Source organism: Salmo salar, unplaced genomic scaffold, assembly GCF_905237065.1.
Source record: "Salmo salar unplaced genomic scaffold, Ssal_v3.1, whole genome shotgun sequence".
Taxonomy (NCBI): Eukaryota; Metazoa; Chordata; class Actinopteri; order Salmoniformes; family Salmonidae; genus Salmo; species Salmo salar.
This window is the reverse complement of record NW_025549290.1, coordinates 51,541-75,491: the sequence shown is the minus strand read 5'-3', so window position 1 is coordinate 75,491 and position 23,951 is coordinate 51,541. Positions and strand designations below refer to the sequence as shown.

The 23,951-nt window shown below is 51.9% G+C and overlaps 6 non-coding genes and 2 pseudogenes across 6 annotated transcripts; all 8 read left to right on the top strand.

The window, feature by feature from the left end:
- The first annotated feature begins 2,534 nt into the window (after positions 1-2,534).
- LOC123736341 (U2 spliceosomal RNA) lies at positions 2,535-2,723 on the top strand. The gene has a single exon (XR_006766066.1). It is a non-coding gene; the product is annotated as a U2 spliceosomal RNA (small nuclear RNA).
- Positions 2,724-3,303: 580 nt separating this feature from the next.
- On the top strand, positions 3,304-3,420 carry LOC123736363 (U5 spliceosomal RNA). The gene has a single exon (XR_006766078.1). It is a non-coding gene; the product is annotated as a U5 spliceosomal RNA (small nuclear RNA).
- Positions 3,421-9,100: 5,680 nt separating this feature from the next.
- LOC123736369 (uncharacterized) lies at positions 9,101-9,276 on the top strand (annotated as a pseudogene).
- A 676-nt stretch (positions 9,277-9,952) lies between these two features.
- LOC123736362 (U5 spliceosomal RNA) lies at positions 9,953-10,069 on the top strand. Its single transcript, XR_006766077.1, has one exon. It is a non-coding gene; the product is annotated as a U5 spliceosomal RNA (small nuclear RNA).
- Positions 10,070-15,539: 5,470 nt separating this feature from the next.
- Positions 15,540-15,725, top strand: LOC123736346 (U2 spliceosomal RNA). The gene has a single exon (XR_006766067.1). It is a non-coding gene; the product is annotated as a U2 spliceosomal RNA (small nuclear RNA).
- Positions 15,726-16,308: 583 nt separating this feature from the next.
- Positions 16,309-16,425, top strand: LOC123736360 (U5 spliceosomal RNA). The gene has a single exon (XR_006766076.1). It is a non-coding gene; the product is annotated as a U5 spliceosomal RNA (small nuclear RNA).
- A 5,726-nt stretch (positions 16,426-22,151) lies between these two features.
- LOC123736350 (uncharacterized) lies at positions 22,152-22,331 on the top strand (annotated as a pseudogene).
- A 517-nt stretch (positions 22,332-22,848) lies between these two features.
- LOC123736359 (U5 spliceosomal RNA) lies at positions 22,849-22,965 on the top strand. Its single transcript, XR_006766075.1, has one exon. It is a non-coding gene; the product is annotated as a U5 spliceosomal RNA (small nuclear RNA).
- Positions 22,966-23,951: the final 986 nt, after the last annotated feature.

The window sequence follows — 23,951 nt, the reverse complement described above, 5'->3', positions numbered from 1 at the left end:
TTGGTGTCAGCCGAGAATAAGGGTGAGGGGAGGGATGTGGAGAGGATGGAGGTTTTAAAAAGTAAGTTGGGCCTGTATTTTCAGGGTAAGGCCAGGGACTTTCTCTTTAGGTGTCAACGAGATAAGTTCGAGTTTGGTGAGGCTAGCAGTTCATATTTTTTCAAACAGGTAAAAGCTGCCCATGCCAAAGCAGTTATTGCTCAGCTGCGAACAGAAAAGGGGGAATGGTATCGGACCCAAAGGGGATGGTGGAAGCAGCGTCATCTTTCTACCAAGAGTCCTTTAGGGAAAAGGACATAGATGGGTCGAAAGAACACGTCTTTCTGGGGTTTTTGAGGGAAAAGGTTCCCCCGGAGGAAGCCTCTGATCTCGATCGCCCTTTCGAGGTTGAGGCTGCTTGCGGGGTTTACCAACCAACAAAGTGCCAGGTTGCGATGGGCTTCCCGGGAGTTTTATGTTACCTTTTGGGAGATTTTGGGCAGAGATTTTCTGTTGGTAGATAAGGCGGTATATGATTCAGGGCTCCTGGGGTCTTCAATGAGGGAGGGATTTTGACGCTGCTTTACAAGAAAGGGGAAAGGGATAACCTGGGGAATTACAGGCCCATTACGCTACTGTGTGCAGACTATAAGGTGGTAGCCCGTGTCCTTGCGGGCCGCCTAAGGAAGGCTCTGCCCCATGTCATACATGAGGACCAGACCTGTGGGGTGGAGGGGAGGTCCATACAATGGAACCTGAGTCTGGTGAGGGACTGTATTGCTTGGGCCCAGGACAGAGGGGTGCACCTCATGTTGGTGGGCTTAGACATGGAAAAAGCTTTTGATAAGGTGCACCATGGGTTCCTCTTTTCAGTGTTGGAAAGGATGGGTTTTGGGGCTGGGTTTATGAGGTGGGTGGAGATTCTATACACTGCAGTGGGAAGTAGGGTTTTGGTAAATGGGCATGCAGGAGAGGTGGTTCCTCAGCAGACTGGGGTACGTCAAGGCTGCCCGTTGTCTCCACTGCTCTTTGTGTTGTACATGGAGCCGCTGGCAGCAGCCATTCGGGCAGATGCACGTATTAGGGGCCTCCGGCCCCCTGGTGGGGGCTCTTCAGAGGTCAAGATCTCCCAGTATGCGGACGACATGACTTTGTTTCTGACATCCGAGGGGAGTGTCGCCAGGGCGGTGGAGGTCCTGGGGGAGTTCGGACTGGCATCCGGGGCTAGGGTCAACCTGGGGAAATCCTCAGTCAAGTTTTTTGGACCATGGGCAGGGAGAGAGGAAGGCCTCAGTGGCCTCCCGCTCTGCTCGGGGCCTATGAGGGTCCTGGGAGTGGATTTTGAAGTGACAGGTAGTGAGGGAATTAACTGGGGGCAGAGGATCGCGAAAGTGCGCACCAAGGTGGGCCTCTGGAAAGCTCGTCGGCTCTCTATGAGTGGACGGGTTCTAGTCATTAAAGCAGACATTCTTCCGTCCTTGGTTTATTTGGCCTATGTTTTTCCTTTACCTCCTCGTTACAGGAAGGATTTAGTGCGAACCATTTTTTCTTTTGTTTGGGGGGGCTATGAGTATATAAAAAGGGACTGGATGGTGCAATCAGTGGAGGAGGGAGGAAGGGGAGTTCCTGACATCCCTCTGAAGTTAGACACTATTTTCTTTTCTTCAATATGTAAAAGTCTGGTTAACCCTTGTAACCATGGTTACAAGGCTTTTGCTTTGTTTTGGCTATCTTTCCCTCTGCGGAGGTTGATAGCCTGGGACAACTCTCGACCTAAGGCGGAATCCCTCCCGGCTCATTTTGAACATGCGGTGAAGTGGAGCAGAAGGCACACTGAGTGCCAGGAGGGTCTGCTCTGCATGGACCACAGGGCTTTATACAGGACCTTGGTGGCTAAGCGGGGTCCTGTCGGTGTCTATGGGGTAGGGCCGGTGGTATGGCAGGCAATTCAGCAAAAGGGTCTCTCTAACAGGTTGAAGGATCTAAATTGGTTGTGTATACATGGGCGTCTGCCAGTTAGGGAGGTCCTTTACAGGCACGGCCTGTCAAAGGTCAAGATATGCCCAAGGGAAGGGTGTGAAGGCGAGGAGACGCTCCGTCACACTTTTTGGGAGTGCTCCTTTGCCAGGAGGGTTTGGGGGGATTTGGGCTCCTTCTTCCAGATGCTGGGGATTCTATCCTTTGATGCAATTATGTTGAGGAGGGGTTTGGGGATCAGGAGCGGGAGGGGATCCTTTTTAATCTGGCTCTTGATTTCCTTGGGGAAGGTAGCTCTGTGGGATTCAAGGGCGGTTTTGGTTAAATCCAATGTGGACTGGGGAGTGGGTGGAGTGGTAAGTAGGGTTAGAGCTGACCTGAGGAAAAGGTTTGATTTCGATGTGGACAAATATGGCTTCCATGCCTCTAAGGAACGCTGGAAGTACCTTTATGAGTAAGAGGCCTTGTTGCAGTGGTTGGCCAAAGTGTATGTACTGTTTGCTTGATTATGTGGTTTTTTTCCATGTCCCGGTTTTGAAATGTCCAGTATTTTGGGAAATGTAAAGTGTTTACAATGAATGGTTTGGTTAAATAAAAAAAATTAAAAAAAAATATCTGTTCTTATCAGTTTAATATCTGATACGTCCCCCATCGGGGGACTACATATTAAATGGATTTTTCGAACAGGGAGTCGGAAATGGGGCTTGCTCCGTCCGCTCCACGCATCGACCCGGTATTGCAGTACCTCCGGGAACGGTGCAACACTTTTCTCCCATTGTCAAGGAAAAAGAAATACACCAAGCTATGTAAAACAGCTAGCAGAAGAAGAGAAGGAATGAAAAAAGAAGAATCATCCAAACTGAAACAAGTGCGAAGCCCCCTTCATGGGGGTCCCCCGTTTTCCCGCCATTTTACTTAAAAAAATAAAAAAAATAAAAAAACATTGGCCAGGAGAGTGTGTGTGTGTGTGTGTGTGTGTGTGTGTGTGTGTGTGTGTGTGTGTGTGTGTTTTGAGCCCCCCCAAAAATACAATCACTTCACCAGGATTGTGTGTGTGTGTGTGTGTGTGTGTGTGTTTTGAGCCCCCCCAAAAATACAATCACTTCACCAGGATTGTGTGTGTGTGTGTGTTTTTGAGCCCCCCCCAAAAAATACAATCACTTCACCAGGATTGTCTATCTGTCTGTCTGTCTGTCTGTCTGTCTGTCTGTCTGTCTGTCTGTCTGTCTGTCTGTGACTTTTTACCCACAGCCCTCGAAAACTTGGAAGAGTGGGTTCGGGGACCACCGCGGGACCCGGCCTAGAGTGCACCGTGTGTGTCTCGGGCCCCGACCTCTGACTTCCATACGACTCTGGTTTCTCTTCATTACGCACAAGCCTTTCGCCTTTTACTAAAGACTTCCGTGGAGAGGAACACTTACGAGTTCAACGTATTTTTGGAAGGGCTTTGCTTCTGGCAGAGCCCGGTATCTTGTTTCAAGAGAAATTGACAGAGATGACGCCGAGACTTTTGCTCAGGCGTTTGACTTGAAGCCGGCTGACCGACCGGCGTATTTTTTCCACTCAAAGTAGTCGCTCGGGCAATTGAGTTCAAGCCCGACGATGACTGGTGTATTTGCCGGGCATTGAACAAATAGTCGCACTAGGATTAAAGAGCTAGTGACCTAACGACGCATTAGCGACTTTTAAAAAAAACACACCCGCCTGTCACCAGGGAAGCGTTGGGTGAGGAGGAGCCAACTTTTGCCAAACCGATGAGGTCTGCCGAGGCCCCCGGGGGCCCGGCGGGTGCAGGGGTCAATTTGTGGGTTATCGCTTCTCGGCCTTTTGGCTCAGATCAAGCTTGGTACCGAGGTGCCCCAGAGCTCGCTGAGTCAGAAGGTCGAAGACGGAGAGCGGTAACATTTTTGAGTGGGAAAATCCTTTTTTTCATCTCAGTCCCGGATTTTTTTGGCTTCTTTAAAAAAAAGAGAGTTTATTTTGTTTTTGATTGAGAAGAGTGTCATTGTCCAGGGTGGAAATGGCACGCAACTCTTCCAGCAAGGGGATGCCAGGAACCGGTTTGGCGAACACAGTGCGATTCGCTTGGAGGAACAAAGAGATGGAGCAATTTGAAAGAGAGACTTTTGGGAGAACCATTCTTATGGGGATCCTGAAGTTGGAGGTGAAGGACGTGCTATGCCTCCAAGCGAATCCAATGGAGGGAGCGTACGATGTGACGCTGCACAAGGAGGAGAAGCACGAAGAAGTGTTGAAGAAGGCGAGAGAGCTTGGGAAGAGAAACCCCCTGTGCCATTACGAGGTGACCAGCCTGGCTAAGAACAATTTCAGGGTGGTCACCATAAATATGTACAATCCGCATGTGAAGGATGAGGAGGTGAGGGCCTTTCTGGGGAGGTACGCTGACAACGTCTCCTCAGCGAGGCACCTCAGGGACTCCCTGGGATTCTGGAACGGAAGGAGAGGGTTCCAGGTCCTTCTCAGGGAGGACCCGAAGGGATTGGGTGGCTACCTCCATCCCCCGGCAATGTTCTCCCTGGGGGCTGACAGGGGGACATTGTTTTATGCCCGTCAGCCTCCGTTCTGCAGGCGTTGTATGGCCTACGGTCATGTCCTGGCCTCGTGCAACACCAGGAAGTGCAGGTTCTGTGGGTCGGGAGAGCACGAGGCCAAGGACTGTGACGAGCCCAAGGCTTGCCACGGGTGTGGCGCGTCAACACACCTGTGGCGTGATTGCCCGGCTCGTCAAAGGTCATACGCGTCTGCAGCTGGAGGGGGAGCGGGGATGGGGGAAGAAGAGAAAGGAAGGATGCGGAAGACAGTAATGGCACAGGGGAGAAGACAGGACGGGAAGAGGGCGAGAGGAAGGAGGCGGAAGGAGGTGAAGGAGCAGAGAAGAAGCCTGGAACAGTGGAGAGAGCGGAGGCGGAGGTGGAGGAGGGAACAGTGACGGAAATGGAGGGAGAAGCGAGGACAGGACCAGAAGAAGGAGCGGGGAAGAGAGGAGGGAAGGAGTGGGGGGACAGCATGTCGAGCGCCCTCGTTGAAGAGTTAAGGGGAATGGTGGAGGAGCTGGCGGAGAGGGGGAGTGGTGATTCTCCGCTGCCTCCAACGCCTAAGAAGAAAGGGAAAAGGAGGGGGGGGCTCGGCATGCTGTGAGAGGGAGGGGGTGTGGAGGGGGAGGCCAAGCGTGGGATGGGGGAGGGAAGAACGGCCCTGTCCTCGCTGTTTTCCTCAGCCCCTCAACAGCTGGTGGAGGGTGACTCCCAGGGCGTGGCGCTGGGCTGGGTGTCTGAGGGGGGATCTCAACTCCTGCTTGGGGAGATGGGGTCCCCTGCTCTCGACCTCAGTCCAGCAGCCTACAGGGAGAGAGGAACGAAGGGTGTTGGTGGGGAACCCAGGATGCAGGACACTCCAAGGCCTAACACCATACCTGCATCCTGGGTTGGAGAGATGGAGGAGGACGGGGGGACGTCAGGAGAGGAGAAGACGTCCCCGCCGGATGAGTCGAAGCAGGGGAGCATCGGGTGAGTCTCCTGTTTTTTTGGTTATTTTGGGGTTTTATTTCATTGATGTAAGGTTTTTATTTTAATTTTAAATGACATTTTCTGTTAATATTTTTAGTTTAAATGTAAGGGGTTTAAGGGATTTTGTTAAGAGGAGGGCGGTTTTTAGTTTTTTGGAAGGGGTGGGTTTTGATGTTTGTTTTTTACAGGAGGTTCACCTGAGGGATGGAGGGGATGTCATCAGGTTTAGTAGGGAGTGGGGTAAGGGGGAGTCAGTTTGGGGTATAGGTGGGGTGCATTCTACAGGGGTGGGGATTTTGTTTGGGAATAGGGAGGTGAAGGTGGAGGGATCTTTTGTTGTAATGCAGGGGAGGGTGTTGGGGGTGGATGTCACTTTTAGGGATAGTAGGTATAGGTTAGTGGTGGTGTATGGGCCACAGGTGGCGGCAGACAGGAGGGAGATGGTGGACTGTCTGACGCCCCTGTGTGTTACAAATAGGCACTTAGTGATAGGGGGGGATTTTAATATAGATTTAGGGGTAGGGGGAGATAGTAGTGCAGGCGCCATCACCGGGCTAATGGCTTGCCATGGTCTGGTTGATGGAGGCCTGCACTCTACTCCGACAATGGCTGGTCCCACATGGCGCAACTCCCGGGGGGTTGCGCGGAGGCTCGACTACATTTTCCTATCTAGGTCTTTGGGTCAGTTGTCTGGGCGGCTGTTGCCTGTGTCCTTCTCAGATCACGACGGGGTGCTCCTGCAGGTGGGGTCGCCAGTCTGCCTCTTCGGTAGGGGGTACTGGAAATTAGATCGGGATGTGCTGGAGGAGCAAGCTTTCGTTGACACCTTTTTTGGTTTCTTTCGGGGCTTGAAGGCCTCCGGTCCATGTGCGAGGGGTGTTAGAGTGGTGGGATTTAGTTAAGGTAAGGATTAGGGCTTTTATAATAGGATATTGTAAGAGGAAAAAAAGGGAGGAAAGGAGGGAGGTGGATCGTATCCAAAGGTTGCTCGAACTCGAGTACGAGGCAGGCAACCTCGGCGGGTCGTTTGACTGGGAGAGATCCACTGACCTGAAGGCGCAGCTCAGGGAGCTGCAGGAGCGGAAGGCTCGAGCTTTCCTGGAGCGTGCGCATAATGGCTTTCTAGAACATAATGAGACTTGTTCCGCTATGTTCTTTAAGTCGGTTAGGGCCAGACAGAGTAGGAAGATAATGCATGGGGTGAGGAAAGAAGATGGTAGCATAGTTAGAAAACCGGAGGAAATGGTCAGGGTAACAACTGATCATTTCCGAGGTTTATTTAAAGAGAGGGTAATAGATGTAGAGCAGGGAAATGTGTTTTTAGAACACTTGTCCCGGCGATTGCCGGAGGACATTAGAGATGTGATGGAGGCTCAGATCTCCCTCGAAGAGGTTGAGAGTGCTCTCAGGAGGATGGGAAAAGGGAAGGTGCCTGGGATGGATGGGCTGCCGGCCGAGTTTTACCTCAAGTTTTGGGGTATACTTGGACCAGTGGTCCTCGAAGTCTTGAAGGCCATCCTTGAGACGGGGGTCCCGGGGGGATCAATGGCGGTCGGTGTGCTGTCACTTCTTTATAAGAAGGGGGAAGCAACTGACCTTGGCAACTGGCGGCCGTTGACCATGCTGTGCGTAGATTACAAGCTACTTGCAAAGGTTTTAGCAGACCGGTTACGCACAGCCCTTCCCTACGTCGTCCATGAGGATCAGACGTGCGGGGTAGAGGGGCGCTCGATCAGATGGAACCTACAGTTGATCAGGGACTCCATCGCTTGGGTAGAAGATAGGGGACTGCCTTTAATGGTAGCAGCGCTAGATCAGGCGAAAGCCTTTGATCGCGTGAATAGATCCTTTCTATTCAGGGTGTTAGGTAGATTAGGATTTGGGGAGAAGTTTATAGGATGGATCCGTACATTATATGTCGGGGCAGGGTGCCGAGTTAGCGTAAACAGTCACTTAGGTGACGTTTTTGACCTCTCGTCTGGGGTTAGGCAGGGATGCCCGCTCTCGGCTCTCCTCTTCGTTCTGTACATGGAGCCTCTGGGGGCTGCCATTAGGGCAGACACAGGGGTGGAGGGCTTGCTGATCCCTGGAAGTGGCGGTCTCCGTGTCAAGTTGACACAGTATGCCGACGACACATCCTTGCTGCTTTGCAAGGACTCGTGCCTGACAAGGTCCCTTGCCATTATTGGGGATTTCACCCGAGCGTCGGGGGCGGTTCTTAACCACGCGAAGTCTTCCGTTAAGTTTTTCGGAAGATGGAGTGGTAGGACGGATGTGCCCGGAGGGTTATCTCTCTGTAACGGGGCCCTGAGGATACTCGGGGTCCATTTTGAGACCTCCGGCTCAGCGACGCTGAACTGGAACATGGGCATCGCAGTGGTACAGAGGAAGCTAGCGATGTGGAGGGCTAGGTCGTTGTCCTTTTTAGGCAAGGTCCTGGTTCTCAAGGTGGATGTATTGCCATCTCTATTGTACTTGGCGTACATCTACCCATTGCCGGCTTGTCTTCGGAGGCATCTAGTGAGGCTGGTGTTTCAGTTCATGTGGGGTGGCAGGTACGAGTGGGTCGCCAGGGCACGCATGATCTGTCCCATCGGGGAGGGAGGTAGGGGGTACCACATCTCCCCCTCAAGCTGGACGCAATTTTTGTTTCTTTTCTGTTGACGGAGCTTGCTCAGCCAGTACTACACCCGTCCGGTTACCTCCTGCGGGTGTTCTTCTCGTATCAGGCGAGAAGCGTAATGGTGTGGTCTAACACGGGTCCTCGGGCGGAACAGCTGCCGTGGCACTTTGGCCATGCGGCCAAGTGGCTGCGTGCACACCCCGAGGTTGAAGTCGCCCGAGTAGGTTTAGACCACAGGCACCTGTACGAGGAGGTCAGGCGGGCAGTAAGTCCAGCACCTGTGATGGGCATCCCGGCGGTGGTCTGGGAGGGAGTGCAGGCGCGGGGTCTAGACAACAGGCTCAAGGACCTGAATTGGTTGAGCCTCCACAAGTGTTTGCCGGTACGCTCCACCATGTACCGGCATAGCTTGGCGCGATCCCCCACCTGTCCAAGACCTTCTTGTGGCAGGGAGGAGACTGTGCGCCATGTCTTTTGGGACTGTGCCATTGCCGGAGTAGTATGGGCAAAGGCACGGGTGTTGTTAGGAAGGGTTAGAGGGGATTTTGTTTTGACTTGGGCTAGGTTAGAGAGAGGTGTAGGGAGAGCGAGGGGGACGGATAGGGATAGGTTTCTGCTCTGGCTTCTCATGAGCCTCTTTAAGCGAGGGCTGTGGGAAGCCAGGCAGAACATGGTCAAGACAGGGAGAGATTGGGGGTGGAAGGAATAGTGAGGAGGGTGGAAGGAGATTTGAGGGGGAGGATGAAGAGGGAGGAGACGAAGTGGGGGCAGCATGCTGCCCGGGAGAGATGGAAGGGGGGATTAGGGCTGGGGTTATTTTAGATTAGGGACGGGAAGATAGGGAAAGTTAGTGTTTAGGATGACGGGGAGGGATGATGCTCCCCTGAGTTTTTGTTTGGGGTTTCATTTGTTTTGTGAATTAAAAATACCATGATTGATTTAGTTTGAATGAAAATTTTGATTTGTATGGTATGAATGGTATTGATTGTAATAAATTATTTTTTCTAAAAAAAAAAATCTGTTCTTATCAGTTTAATATCTGATACGTCCCCCATCGGGGGACTACATATTAAATGGATTTTTCGAACAGGGAGTCGGAAATGGGGCTTGCTCCGTCCGCTCCACGCATCGACCCGGTATTGCAGTACCTCCGGGAACGGTGCAACACTTTTCTCCCATTGTCAAGGAAAAAGAAATACACCAAGCTATGTAAAACAGCTAGCAGAAGAAGAGAAGGAATGAAAAAAGAAGAATCATCCAAACTGAAACAAGTGCGAAGCCCCCTTCATGGGGGTCCCCCGTTTTCCCGCCATTTTACTTTAAAAAAAAAAAACATTGGCCAGGAGAGTGTGTGTGTGTGTGTGTGTGTGTGTGTGTGTGTGTGTGTGTGTTTTTGAGCCCCCCAAAAATACAATCACTTCACCAGGATTGTGTGTGTGTGTGTGTGTGTGTGTGTGTGTGTGTGTGTGTGTGTGTGTGTGTGTGTGTGTGGTGTGTTTTGAGCCCCCCCAAAAATACAATCACTTCACCAGGATTGTGTGTGTGTGTGTGTGTGTGTGTGTGTGTTTTTGAGCCCCCCAAAAAAATACAATCACTTCACCAGGATTGTGTGTGTGTGTGTGTTTTGAGCCCCCCCAAAAATACAATCACTTCACCAGGATTGTCTATCTGTCTATCTGTCTATCTGTCTGTCTGTCTGTCTGTCTGTCTGTCTGTCTGTCTGTCTGTCTGTGACTTTTTACCCACAGCCCTCGAAAACTTGGAAGAGTGGGTTCGGGGACCACCCGCGGGGACCCGGCCTAGAGTGCACCGTGTGTGTCTCGGGCCCCGACCTCTGACTTCCATACGACTCTGGTTTCTCTTCATTACGCACAAGCCTTTCGCCTTTTACTAAAGACTTCCGTGGAGAGGAACACTTACGAGTTCAACGTATTTTTGGAAGGGCTTTGCTTCTGGCAGAGCCCGGTATCTTGTTTCAAGAGAAATTGACAGAGATGACGCCGAGACTTTTGCTCAGGCGTTTGACTTGAAGCCGGCTGACCGACCGGGCGTATTTTTTCCACTCAAAGTAGTCGCTCGGGCAATTGAGTTCAAGCCCGACGATGACTGGTGTATTTGCCGGGCATTGAACAAATAGTCGCACTAGGATTAAAGAGCTAGTGACCTAACGACGCATTAGCGACTTTTTAAAAAAAACACACCCGCCTGTCACCAGGGAAGCGTTGGGTGAGGAGGAGCCAACTTTTGCCAAACCGATGAGGTCTGCCGAGGCCCCGGGGCCCGGCGGGTGCAGGGGTCAATTTGTGGGTTATCGCTTCTCGGCCTTTTGGCTAAGATCAGGTTGGGTACCGAGGTGCCATAACACTCTTAGTCCAAAGCCGATGGCCGGAGGGCAGGATCCACAGTCAGCCAGAGGGGCTGGACTGCGCAATACGTTGCAGTTCGTTTGGAAGAACAAGGGCAAGCAAATTGGCAATAGAGAATGGTTCATCAGGACGGTGATCATTGAAGGGTTAAAGGTGGACCCAGGGCAAGTTTTCTGCTTGCAGCGGAACATGGCGGCGGAGGGCTACGACCTGTCTCTAAATGGCGAGGCCTTGTACAGGCGGTGTATGGACACCTGCAAAGAGAAGGAAGCCAGTGAGCCATTCTCAAACTTTCAGGTTGTCCCCTTGTGCCGGTTGGATCTAAAGGTGATTACCGTGCATATCTACAATCCCTATGTGGGGGATGACAGCATCGTGGCGTTCCTAGGCCGGTTTGGGAAAGTGAGTCCCGGGGTGCGGTACCTAAGGGACGGGTATGGGATCTGGTCAGGGAGGAGGCAATTCCGTGTCGCACTGAACAGAGATCCGGAAGGAGCAGATAAGTTGGTGCACCCACCAGCCTATTTCTCCATTGGAGTGGACCGGGGGTACCTTTTTTATTCAGGCCAACCAAGTTTTTGCAGGCACTGCCGTAGCTTCGGTCATTTGGCCACGGGGTGCAATCTGCTGAAGTGCAGAAACTGCGGGAAACCAGGTCACGGGGCAGCCAACTGCAGGGAGGCTCGAGTATGCAATGGCTGTGGGAAGCAGGGCCACTTGTTTAAAGACTGTCCAAATAGGCAACGGACCTATGCGGAGGCAGCCGGTGATGGCCCCGAGGAAGGTGCTGCGGGCTCTCCCCTCCGGCCAATAGAGGAGGTCCTTGAGGAAATCCGAGCGGCAGCAGAGGAGGTGGCGAAAGCCCCAGGGGAAAGTACAGTAAAGGAGGGCAGTCCGAAGGGGACTGTGGAGGAGATGGAACTGCTGACGGGAGCCTGGGAGGATAGTATACTGAGTGAGATGTCAGACGACTCGGCTACCCGAACCCTCTCGCGGAAGATGAGGTCGTCTTCGGGGGGCGAGTCGACTGGATCGGCATCTTCAGACAATGGAGAGTCCGGGAAGGTGTACAAGGGGAAAAGAAAGAAGAGGAGGAGGGTCGCTGGTCGGGTAGCGATGGAAGAACACAGGAGGCCTTTGGTGGCCATCTCCAACCGGTTCACAGTGCTGAATCCTGATACCGGGGATGAAGGGTCAGATGTGGGGGCCGAGACACAGGATTCTGTTATCTTGAAGGTTCCTGCATTAGCAGCCTCTGAAGCCTCGGTGGGGAGGTCTAGGGAGCAGGTCCAGGGGATCTGCTTGGTTCCTGCGCTTCCTGGGACAGGCACCACGGAGATGGACACCAATCCTGAGGAGGCCTCAATGGACTGTGCACAGGTACTGTCAGGGGGAGACCACACTTCCAGTCCTGGGGAAGAGTCGTTGGTCTGCGGACAGGTATCAGCCTGTGTGAACTTTTCCAGCCCTGAACGCTCTTTCGTGGCACCAGGCACGCCGAACAGTGACCGGTACCTGGAAGGGGTGAGTGACAGCGGGATGGGGGAGGCTCCTATCTGACAGACTGTATGGAGACGCTGGGTGATCTTGCTTATTTCCTTGTTTATTTCTTATGGCACTTTTCACAGTAATAACAGTGAATGTAAGGGGATTAAGGGATATGGGGAAGAGAGGAGGGGTGTTTCAGTACCTTTCCTGTGTCTCCTTCCAGGTTTGTTTTCTACAAGAAGTTCATTTAAGGGATATGGGGATGTTCCTGTTTTTTCCAAGGAGTGGGCGAAGGGAGAGTCCAGATGGGGGATAGGGGGGGTGCACTCCTCTGGGGTGGGGATTTTGTTTGGGGATAGGGACTTTTGTGTGGTGGGTTCCTTTTCTGTTATACAGGGGAGGGTTTTAGTGGTTGATGCAGATTGGAGGGGGCGAAGTTTCGTTTTATTAACATTTATGCACCTGCAGAGCCTCGAGGTAGGAAAGATCTTTTTTGGCTCTGCCAGATATTTGTGTTACTAACCGAACTGTGGTTTTGGGGGGGATTTCAATGTCTCTTTCGAAGGTACGGGGGACTTTAGCCTTCCCTATTTGGTTTCTGTGGTTAAAGATTTTTCTTTTAGGGACTCCTTCAGAGTCTGCGACCCCAAGGGGGAGGGTATGACATGGGCAAATTCAAGGGGTTCCCGTAGTCGTATAGATTTCATTTTTTTACCTGTATCTGTGCCAATATCGCAAGTCACTGTTTCTCCGGTCTGGTTTTCTGACCATTGCCAAGTCCAGGTAGTGTTCTCGGTAGACGTGCCAATATTTGGAAGAGGGTTTTGGAAATTAAATTCCCAAATTTTGGCGGATCTTTCCTTTAGGGAGGCTTTTAGATCCCATTATGAGCTATGGGGGACCTCAAGCCTTTTTGGCTCCCTAGTTGAATGGTGGGAGTGCGTAGAGCGCAATGTGCGCACCCTGGCTATTTCGCACTGTGTCGCTAAGGCCCGAGCAGACAGGGAGGTTTTTCGGCGGCTTCAGGGGGAGCTGACTGCTTTGGTGTCAGCCGAGAATAAGGGTGAGGGGAGGGATGTGGAGAGGATGGAGGTTTTAAAAAGTAAGTTGGGCCTGTATTTTCAGGGTAAGGCCAGGGACTTTCTCTTTAGGTGTCAACGAGATAAGTTCGAGTTTGGTGAGGCTAGCAGTTCATATTTTTTCAAACAGGTAAAAGCTGCCCATGCCAAAGCAGTTATTGCTCAGCTGCGAACAGAAAAGGGGGGAATGGTATCGGACCCAAAGGGGATGGTGGAAGCAGCGTCATCTTTCTACCAAGAGTCCTTTAGGGAAAAGGACATAGATGGGTCGAAAGAACACGTCTTTCTGGGGTTTTTGAGGGAAAAGGTTCCCCCGGAGGAAGCCTCTGAACTCGATCGCCCTTTCGAGGTTGAGGCTGCTTGCGGGGTTTACCAACCAACAAAGTGCCAGGTTGCGATGGGCTTCCCCGGGAGTTTTATGTTACCTTTTGGGAGATTTTGGGCAGAGATTTTCTGTTGGTAGATAAGGCGGTATATGATTCAGGGCTCCTGGGGTCTTCAATGAGGGAGGGGATTTTGACGCTGCTTTACAAGAAAGGGGAAAGGGATAACCTGGGGAATTACAGGCCCATTACGCTACTGTGTGCAGACTATAAGGTGGTAGCCCGTGTCCTTGCGGGCCGCCTAAGGAAGGCTCTGCCCCATGTCATACATGAGGACCAGACCTGTGGGGTGGAGGGGAGGTCCATACAATGGAACCTGAGTCTGGTGAGGGACTGTATTGCTTGGGCCCAGGACAGAGGGGTGCACCTCATGTTGGTGGGCTTAGACATGGAAAAAGCTTTTGATAAGGTGCACCATGGGTTCCTCTTTTCAGTGTTGGAAAGGATGGGTTTTGGGGCTGGGTTTATGAGGTGGGTGGAGATTCTATACACTGCAGTGGGAAGTAGGGTTTTGGTAAATGGGCATGCAGGAGAGGTGGTTCCTCAGCAGACTGGGAGTACGTCAAGGCTGCCCGTTGTCTCCACTGCTCTTTGTGTTGTACATGGAGCCGCTGGCAGCAGCCATTCGGGCAGATGCACGTATTAGGGGCCTCCGGCCCCCTGGTGGGGGCTCTTCAGAGGTCAAGATCTCCCAGTATGCGGACGACATGACTTTGTTTCTGACATCCGAGGGGAGTGTCGCCAGGGCGGTGGAGGTCCTGGGGGAGTTCGGACTGGCATCCGGGGCTAGGGGTCAACCTGGGGAAATCCTCAGTCAAGTTTTTTGGACCATGGGCAGGGAGAGAGGAAGGCCTCAGTGGCCTCCCGCTCTGCTCGGGGCCTATGAGGGTCCTGGGAGTGGATTTTGAAGTGACAGGTAGTGAGGGAATTAACTGGGGGCAGAGGATCGCGAAAGTGCGCACCAAGGTGGGCCTCTGGAAAGCTCGTCGGCTCTCTATGAGTGGACGGGTTCTAGTCATTAAAGCAGACATTCTTCCGTCCTTGGTTTATTTGGCCTATGTTTTTCCTTTACCTCCTCGTTACAGGAAGGATTTAGTGCGAACCATTTTTTCTTTTGTTTGGGGGGGCTATGAGTATATAAAAAGGGACTGGATGGTGCAATCAGTGGAGGAGGGAGGAAGGGGAGTTCCTGACATCCCTCTGAAGTTAGACACTATTTTCTTTTCTTCAATATGTAAAAGTCTGGTTAACCCTTGTAACCATGGTTACAAGGCTTTTGCTTTGTTTTGGCTATCTTTCCCTCTGCGGAGGTTGATAGCCTGGGACAACTCTCGACCTAAGGCGGAATCCCTCCCGGCTCATTTTGAACATGCGGTGAAGTGGAGCAGAAGGCACACTGAGTGCCAGGAGGGTCTGCTCTGCATGGACCACAGGGCTTTATACAGGACCTTGGTGGCTAAGCGGGGTCCTGTCGGTGTCTATGGGGTAGGGCCGGTGGTATGGCAGGCAATTCAGCAAAAGGGTCTCTCTAACAGGTTGAAGGATCTAAATTGGTTGTGTATACATGGGCGTCTGCCAGTTAGGGAGGTCCTTTACAGGCACGGCCTGTCAAAGGTCAAGATATGCCCAAGGGAAGGGTGTGAAGGCGAGGAGACGCTCCGTCACACTTTTTGGGAGTGCTCCTTTGCCAGGAGGGTTTGGGGGATTTGGGCTCCTTCTTCCAGATGCTGGGGATTCTATCCTTTGATGCAATTATGTTGAGGAGGGGTTTGGGGATCAGGAGCGGGAGGGGATCCTTTTTAATCTGGCTCTTGATTTCCTTGGGGAAGGTAGCTCTGTGGGATTCAAGGGCGGTTTTGGTTAAATCCAATGTGGACTGGGGAGTGGGTGGAGTGGTAAGTAGGGTTAGAGCTGACCTGAGGAAAAGGTTTGATTTCGATGTGGACAAATATGGCTTCCATGCCTCTAAGGAACGCTGGAAGTACCTTTATGAGTAAGAGGCCTTGTTGCAGTGGTTGGCCAAAGTGTATGTACTGTTTGCTTGATTATGTGGTTTTTTTCCATGTCCCGGTTTTGAAATGTCCAGTATTTTGGGAAATGTAAAGTGTTTACAATGAATGGTTTGGTTAAATAAAAAAAAATAAAAAAATATCTGTTCTTATCAGTTTAATATCTGATACGTCCCCATCGGGGGACTACATATTAAATGGATTTTTCGAACAGGGAGTCGGAAATGGGGCTTGCTCCGTCCGCTCCACGCATCGACCCGGTATTGCAGTACCTCCGGGAACGGTGCAACACTTTTCTCCCATTGTCAAGGAAAAGAAATACACCAAGCTATGTAAAACAGCTAGCAGAAGAAGAGAAGGAATGAAAAAGAAGAATCATCCAAACTGAAACAAGTGCGAAGCCCCCTTCATGGGGGTCCCCCGTTTTCCGCCATTTTACTTAAAAAAAAAAAAAAATAAAAAAACATTGGCCAGGAGAGTGTGTGTGTGTGTGTGTGTGTGTGTGTGTGTGTGTGTGTGTGTGTGTGTGTTTTTGAGCCCCCAAAAAATACAATCACTTCACCAGGATTGTGTGTGTGTGTGTGTGTGTGTGTGTGTTTTGAGCCCCCCCAAAAATACAATCACTTCACCAGGATTGTGTGTGTGTGTGTGTTTTGAGCCCCCCAAAAAAAATACAATCACTTCACCAGGATTGTCTATCTGTCTGTCTGTCTGTCTGTCTGTCTGTCTGTCTGTCTGTCTGTCTGTCTGTCTGTCTGTCTGTGACTTTTTACCCACAGCCCTCGAAAACTTGGAAGAGTGGGTTCGGGGACCACCTGCGAGGACCCGGCCTAGAGTGCACCGTGTGTGTCTCGGGCCCCGACCTCTGACTTCCATACGACTCTGGTTTCTCTTCATTACGCACAAGCCTTTCGCCTTTTACTAAAGACTTCCGTGGAGAGGAACACTTACGAGTTCAACGTATTTTTGGAAGGGCTTTGCTTCTGGCAGAGCCCGGTATCTTGTTTCAAGAGAAATTGACAGAGATGACGCCGAGACTTTTTGCTCAGGCGTTTGACTTGAAGCCGGCTGACCGACCGGCGTATTTTTTCCACTCAAAGTAGTCGCTCGGGCAATTGAGTTCAAGCCCGACGATGACTGGTGTATTTGCCGGGCATTGAACAAATAGTCGCACTAGGATTAAAGAGCTAGTGACCTAACGACGCATTAGCGACTTTTAAAAAAAAACACACCCGCCTGTCACCAGGGAAGCGTTGGGTGAGGAGGAGCCAACTTTTGCCAAACCGATGAGGTCTGCCGAGGCCCCCGGGGGCCCGGCGGGTGCAGGGGTCAATTTGTGGGTTATCGCTTCTCGGCCTTTTGGCTCAGATCAAGCTTGGTACCGAGGTGCCCCAGAGCTCGCTGAGTCAGAAGGTCGGAGGTAGGAGGGCGATAGTTTTTTTTTGTTGAGTGAAAAACTTTTTCCATTTTTGCTACTTTATTTTTTGGGCTTCTTTTAAGAGAGCATTTTTGGTTTTTGAGGAGCGTGTCATTGTCCAGGACGGAAATGGCACGCTACTCTTCCAACAAGGTGATGCCTGGTACCGGGATGGCAAATACGGTGAGATTCGCTTGGAGGAATAAAGGAATGGAACAGTTTGGAAGAGAGACATTCGGGAGAACCATTTTAATGGGGATCCTGAAGTTGGAAGTGAAGGACGTGCTATGCCTCCAAGCGAATCCCATGGAGGGAGCTTTTGACGTGACACTGCACAAAGAAGAGAAGCATGAAGAGGTACTAAGGAAGGCAAGAGAGGTTGGGAAAGAAGGACCCCTGTGCCATTACGAGGTGACCAGCCTGGCTAAGAACAATTTCAGGGTGGTCACCGTCACTATGTATAACCCACATGTAAAGGATGAGGAGGTGAGGGCCTTTCTGGGGAGATATGTTGATAATGTCTCCTCAGCGAGGCACCTCAGGGACTCCCTGGGATTCTGGAACGGGAGGAGAGGGTTCCAGGTCCTTCTCAGGGAGGACCCGAAGGGTTTGGGTGGCTACCTCCATCCCCCGGCGATGTTCTCCCTGGGGGCTGACAGGGGGACATTGTTTTATGCCCGTCAGCCTCCGTTCTGCAGGCGTTGTATGGCCTACGGTCATATCCTGGCCTCGTGCAACACCAGAAAGTGCAGGTTCTGTGGGTCGGGAGAGCACGAGGCCAAGGATTGTGACGAGCCCAAGGCTTGCCACGGGTGTGGCTCGTCAACACACCTGTGGCGTGATTGCCCGGCTCGTCAAAGGTCGATGCGCGTCTGCAGCTGGAGGGGGAACGGGGGATGGAGGAAGAAGAGAAAGAAAGGGACCGGAAGACAGTGATGGCACAGGGGAAAAGACTGGACGGGAAGAGGACGGGAGGAAGGAGGCTGCGAGAGGAGAGAGGCAAGGACAAAAGAAGGCTGGAACAAAAGGAGAGGAGGGGAAGGCGGTGGAAGGAGGTGAAGGAGAAGAGGAGAAGGAGACTGGGACAGTAGAGAGAGCGGAGGTGGAGGAGGGAACGGCGACGGAAATGGAGGAGATGGGACCAGAAGAAGGAGCTGAGAAGAAAGGAGGAGTGAAGGAGTGGGGGGACAGTATGTCAAGCGCCCTCATTGAAGAGATGAGGGGGATGGTGGAGGAGCTGGCAGGGAGGGGGAGTGGTGTCTCCCCGATACCTCCAACGCAAAAGAAGAAAGGGAAGAGGAGGAGCGGCTCGACAGGCTGTGAGGGGGGGGAGGGGGGCAAGCGAGGGATGGGGGAGGTAAGGACGCCCTTGTCCTCGCTGTTTTCCTCGGGCCCTCAACATCTGGCGGAGGGAGACTCCCAGGGAGTGGAGCTGGGCTGGGTGTCTGAGGGGGGATCTCAGCTCCTGCTTGGGGAGTTGGGGTCCCCTGCTCTAGACCTCAGTCCAGCAGCCTACAGGGAGAGAGGAACGGAGGGTGTTGGTGGGGAACCCAGGATGCAGGGCACTCCAAGGCCTAACACCATGCCTGCATCCTGGGTTGGAGAGATGGAGGAGGACGGGGGGACGTCAGGAGAGGAGAAGACGTCCCCGCCGGATGAGGAGAAGCAGGGGAGCATCGGGTGAGTCTCCTGTTTTTTTTGTTGTTATTTTGGGGTTTAAGTGTATTGAAATAAGGGTTTTGTTTTTAAATTACAAATTTCTGTTAATTTTTTTAGTTTAAATGTAAGGGGTTTGAGGGATTTTGTTAAGAGGAGGGCGGTTTTTAGTTTCTTGGAAGGGGTGGGTTTTGATGTTTGTTTTTTACAGGAGGTTCACCTGAGGGATGGAGGGGATGTCAAAAGGTTTAGTAGGGAGTGGGATAAGGGGGAGTCGTATTGGGGTATAGGTGGGGTTCACTCTACGGGGGTGGGGATTTTGTTTGGGAATAGGGAGGTGAAGGTGGAGGGCACGTTTGTTGTGATGCAAGGGAGGGTTATGGGGGTGGATGTCACTTTTAGGGATAGTAGGTATAGGTTAGTGGTGGTGTATGGGCCGCAGGTGGCGGCAGACAGGAGGGAGATGGTGGACTGTCTGACGCCCCTGTGTGTTACAAATAGGCACTTAGTGATAGGGGGGGATTTTAATATAGATTTAGGGTTAGCGGGGGATAGTAGTGCAGGCGCCATCACCGGGCTAATGGCTTGCCATGGTCTGGTTGATGGAGGCCTGCACTCTACTCCGACAATGGCTGGTTCCACATGGCGCAACTCCCGGGGGGTTGCGCGGAGGCTCGACTACATTTTCCTATCTAGGTCTTTGGGTCAGTTGTCTGGGCGGCTGTTGCCTGTGTTCTTCTCGGATCACGACGGGGTGCTCCTGCAGGTGGGGTCGCCAGTCTGCCTCTTCGGTAGGGGGTACTGGAAATTAGATCGGGATGTGCTGGAGGAGCAAGTTTTCGTTGACACCTTTTTTGGTTTCTTTCGGGGGCTTGAAGGCCTCCGGTCCATGTGTGAGGGGGTGTTAGAGTGGTGGGATTTAGTTAAGGTAAGGATTAGGGCTTTTATAATAGGATATTGTAAGAGGAAAAAAAGGGAGGAAAGGAGGGAGAAGGATCCTATCCAAAGGTTGCTCGAACTCGAGTACGAGGCAGGCAACCTCGGCGGGTCGATTGACTGGGAGAGATCCACTGACCTGAAGGCGCAGCTCAGGGAGCTGCAGGAGCGGAAGGCTCGAGCTTTCCTGGAGCGTGCGCATAATGGCTTTCTAGAACATAATGAGACTTGTTCCGCTATGTTCTTTAAGTCGGTTAGGGGCAGACAGAGTAGGAAGATAATGCATGGGGTGAGGAAAGAAGATGGTAGCATAGTTAGAAAACCGGAGGAAATGGTCAGGGTGACAACTGATCATTTCCGAGGTTTATTTAAAGAGAGGGTAATAGATGTAGAGCAGGGAAATGTGTTTTTAGAACACTTGTCCCGGCGATTGCCGGAGGACATTAGAGATGTGATGGAGGCTCAGATCTCCCTCGAGGAGGTTGAGAGCGCTCTCAGGAGGATGGGAAAAGGGAAGGTGCCTGGGATGGATGGGCTGCCGGCAGAGTTTTACCTCAAGTTTTGGGGTATACTTGGACCAGTGGTCCTCGAAGTCTTGAAGGCCATCCTTGAGACGGGGGTCCCGGGGGATCAATGGCGGTCGGTGTGCTGTCACTTCTTTATAAGAAGGGGGAAGCAACTGACCTTGGCAACTGGCGGCCGTTGACCATGCTGTGCGTAGATTACAAGCTACTTGCAAAGGTTTTAGCAGACCGGTTGCGCACAGCCCTTCCCTACGTCGTCCACGAGGATCAGACGTGTGGGGTAGAGGGACGCTCTATTAGGTGGAACCTACAGTTGATCAGGGACTCCATCGCTTGGGTAGAAGATAGAGGGCTGCCTTTAATGGTAGCAGCGCTTGATCAGGCGAAAGCCTTTGATCGTGTGAATAGATCCTTTCTATTCAGGGTGTTAGGCAGATTAGGATTTGGGGAGAAGTTTATAGGATGGATCCGTACTTTATATGTCGGAGCGGGGTGCCGGGTTAGCGTTAACAGTCACTTAGGTGACGTTTTTGACCTCTCGTCTGGGGTCAGGCAGGGATGCCCGCTCTCGGCTCTCCTCTTCGTTCTGTACATGGAGCCTCTGGGGGCTGCCATTAGGGCAGACACAGGGGTGGAGGGCTTGCTGATCCCTGGAAGTGGCGGTCTCCGTGTCAAGTTGACACAGTACGCCGACGACACCTCCTTGCTGCTTTGCAAGGACTCGTGCTTGACAAGGTCCCTTGCCATTATTGGGGACTTCACCCGAGCGTCGGGGGCGGTTCTGAACCACGCGAAGTCTTCCGTTAAATTTTTCGGAAGATGGAGTGGTAGGACGGATGTGCCCGGAGGGTTATCTCTCTGTAACGGGGCCCTGAGGGTTCTCGGGGTCCACTTTGAGACCTCCGGCTCAGCGACGCTGAACTGGAACATGGGCATCACAGTGGTACAGAGGAAGCTAGCGATGTGGAGGGCTAGGTCTTTGTCCTTTTTAGGCAAGGTCCTGGTTCTCAAGGTGGATGTACTGCCATCTCTTTTGTATTTGGCGTACATCTACCCATTGCCGGCTTGTCTGAGGAGGCCTCTAGTGAGGCTAGTGTTTCAGTTCATGTGGGGTGGCAGGTACGAGTGGGTCGCCAGGGCACGCATGATCTGTCCCATCGGGGAGGGAGGTAGGGGGGTACCACATCTCCCCCTCAAGCTGGACGCAATTTTTGTTTATTTTCTGTTAACGGAGCTTGCTCAGCCGGTACTACACCCGTCCGGTTACCTCCTGCGGGTGTTCTTCTCGTATCAGGCGAGAAGCGTAATGGTGTGGTCTAACACGGGTCCTCGGGCGGAACAGCTGCCGTGGCACTTTGGCCATGCGGCCAAGTGGCTGCGTGCGCACCCCGAGGTTGAAGTCGCCCGAGTAGGTTTAGATCACAGGCACCTGTACGAGGAGGTTAGACGGGCAGTAAGTCCGGCACCTGTAGTGGGCATCCCGGCGGCGGTCTGGGAGGGAGTGCAGGCGCGGGGCCTGGACAACAGGCTCAAGGACCTGAATTGGTTGAGCCTCCACAAGTGTTTGCCGGTACGCTCCACCATGTATCGGCATAGCTTGGCGCGATCCCCCACCTGCCCAAGACTTTCTTGTGGCAGGGAGGAGACTGTGCGCCATGTCTTTTGGGACTGTGCCATTGCCGGAGTAGTATGGGCAAAGGCACGGGTGTTGTTAGGAAGGGTTAGAGGTGATTTTGTTTTGACGTGGGCTAGGTTAGAGAGAGGTGTAGGGAGAGCGAGGGGCACGGATAGGGATAGGTTTCTGCTCTGGCTTCTCATGAGCCTCTTTAAGCGAGGGCTGTGGGAAGCCAGGCAGAACATGGTCAAGACAGGGAGAGATTGGGGGGTGGAAGGAATAGTGAGGAGGGTGGAAGCAGATTTGAGGGGTAGGATGAAGAGGGAGGAGACGAAGTGGGGCAGCACGCTGCACGGGAGAGATGGAAGGGGGGATTAGGGCTGGGGTTATTTTAGAATAGGGACGGGGAGATAGGGAAAGGTAGTGTGTAGGATGACGGGGAGGGACGATGCTCCCCTGAGTTTTGTTTTGGGGTTTTTGGTTTGTTTTGTTTTGTAAATTAAAATGCCATTCTATTGATTTTGTATGAAAGGTATGATTTTGTATTGAATGAATGGCATAGAACGTAATAAATTATTTTTTTCAAAAAAAAAAAAAAATCTGTTCTTATCAGTTTAATATCTGATACGTCCCCCATCGGGGGACTACATATTAAATGGATTTTTCGAACAGGGAGTCGGAAATGGGGCTTGCTCCGTCCGCTCCACGCATCGACCCGGTATTGCAGTACCTCCGGGAACGGTGCAACACTTTTCTCCCATTGTCAAGGAAAAAGAAATACACCAAGCTATGTAAAACAGCTAGCAGAAGAAGAGAAGGAATGAAAAAGAAGAATCATCCAAACTGAAACAAGTGCGAAGCCCCCTTCATGGGGGTCCCCCGTTTTCCGCCATTTTACTTTAAAAAAAAAACATTGGCCAGGAGAGTGTGTGTGTGTGTGTGTGTGTGTTTTGAGCCCCCCAAAAATACAATCACTTCACCAGGATTGTGTGTGTGTGTGTGTGTGTGTGTGTTTTGAGCCCCCCCAAAAATACAATCACTTCACCAGGATTGTGTGTGTGTGTGTGTTTTTGAGCCCCCCCCCAAAATACAATCACTTCACCAGGATTGTCTATCTGTCTGTCTGTCTGTCTGTCTGTCTGTCTGTCTGTCTGTGACTTTTTACCCACAGCCCTCGAAAACTTGGAAGAGTGGGTTCGGGGACCACCCGCGGGGACCCGGCCTAGAGTGCACCGTGTGTGTCTCGGGCCCCGACCTCTGACTTCCATACGACTCTGGTTTCTCTTCATTACGCACAAGCCTTTCGCCTTTTACTAAAGACTTCCGTGGAGAGGAACACTTACGAGTTCAACGTATTTTTGGAAGGGCTTTGCTTCTGGCAGAGCCCGGTATCTTGTTTCAAGAGAAATTGACAGAGATGACGCCGAGACTTTTTGCTCAGGCGTTTGACTTGAAGCCGGCTGACCGACCGGCGTATTTTTTCCACTCAAAGTAGTCGCTCGGGCAATTGAGTTCAAGCCCGACGATGACTGGTGTATTTGCCGGGCATTGAACAAATAGTCGCACTAGGATTAAAGAGCTAGTGACCTAACGACGCATTAGCGACTTTTAAAAAAAACACACCCGCCTGTCACCAGGGAAGCGTTGGGTGAGGAGGAGCCAACTTTTGCCAAACCGATGAGGTCTGCCGAGGCCCCCGGGGGCCCGGCGGGTGCAGGGGTCAATTTGTGGGTTATCGCTTCTCGGCCTTTTGGCTCAGATCAAGCTTGGTACCGAGGTGCCCCAGAGCTCGCTGAGTCAAAAGGTCGGAGATAGGAGGGCGGTAGTTTTTTTGTTTTGATAGGAAAATAGTTTTTGTTTTCCAGTTTTTTGGCTTCTTTTGAAAGAGAGTTGGTTTGTTATTAAGAAGCGTGTCATTAGCCTGGACGGAAATGGCACGCTACAAGGGGGTGCCAGGAATAGGCATGGCCAACACGGTGCGTTTTGCTTGGAGGGATAAAGATATGGAGCAGTTCGGGAGAGAGACCTTTGGGAGGACAATTCTCATGGGGACCCTGGAACTTGAAGTAAAGGACGTGCTATGCCTCCAAGAGAATTTGATGGAGGGTGCTTATGATGTGACGTTTCACAAGGAGGATATGTACGAGAAGGTAATGAGGAGGGTGAGAGAGGTGGAGAAGGAGAGACCCCTGTGCCATTACCAGGTGACCAGCCTGGTGAAGAACAACTACAGGGTGGTCACAGTGACCATGTTTAATCCACATGTTAAGGATGAGGACGTGAGGGCCTTTTTGGGGCGCTATATGGACAATGTCTCAATGGCAAGGCTCCTCAGGGACTCCCTGGGGTTCTGGAATGGCAGGCGGGGTTTC